Source organism: Alligator sinensis, unplaced genomic scaffold (assembly GCF_000455745.1).
Source record: "Alligator sinensis unplaced genomic scaffold, ASM45574v1 scaffold1575_2, whole genome shotgun sequence".
In the NCBI taxonomy this organism is placed as follows: Eukaryota; Metazoa; Chordata; order Crocodylia; family Alligatoridae; genus Alligator; species Alligator sinensis.
Genome location: NW_005843504.1, coordinates 39,787 through 40,354, shown reverse-complemented (window position 1 = coordinate 40,354; position 568 = coordinate 39,787). Strand labels below are relative to the sequence as shown.

At 66.9% G+C, this 568-nt stretch overlaps 1 protein-coding gene across 4 annotated transcripts in view; it reads right to left on the bottom strand.

The window, feature by feature from the left end:
* Nucleotides 1-237, bottom strand: part of DEDD2 (death effector domain containing 2) — a 4,964-nt gene extending 4,727 nt beyond the window's left edge. For 3 of the 4 annotated variants that reach the window (XR_003092354.1, XM_006038847.3, XM_025195427.1), the window contains exon 1: nucleotides 84-222. The gene's annotated coding sequence lies outside the window, so the exon portion shown is untranslated. Of the gene's footprint in view, nucleotides 1-83 lie in introns of all 4 variants that reach the window. The other variant, XM_025195426.1, reaches the window with a different exon arrangement.
* Nucleotides 238-568: the final 331 nt, after the last annotated feature.

Genomic DNA, 568 nt, shown 5'->3' with positions numbered 1-568 from the left:
CAGGACAACGCGCTCTCCTCTCCCTCAGCAACGGGCTGATGCGGCTGTGCCCCCACGACTAACATGACCTCGCCCACCCTCACCAGCTCTTACAGCAGCAACCTCCGCCGCTCCGCTCCTTCTGGCACCTTCGATACGCCTGCGCATGCGCTAACCCCAGCGGCCGTGCACCGCCACCCCCGGTCCCGCCCACCGCGCACGCGCTGCGCTCGACCCCACCCCAGAGCGCATGCGCCACCCCCTGCGCCTGCGCCGACAGTAGCACGGGCACAAATAACACCCTTCTGCGCCTGCGCCAGCCTGATCCCACCCCCCCCCGGCACGTGGATTCTCACTCCCTGTCCTCGGGACCCAGGGAGGGAGGGGGAGATGCCGCCCTGCGCAGGCGCACAGCGCGCTGGCTAACGTCAATGGCGTTGCTAGGTGGCAGGCCAGGCCCATCTACACCATTGGCGCAGAGGGGCGGGGCTCGTTCTCCTCCCGACTTCGACCAGTCCAATTTTTTTCCAGCATGCAAATTAAGGGGCGTGGCTACCCCATCCACCCCACTCCTCTACTGGAGCGAGAG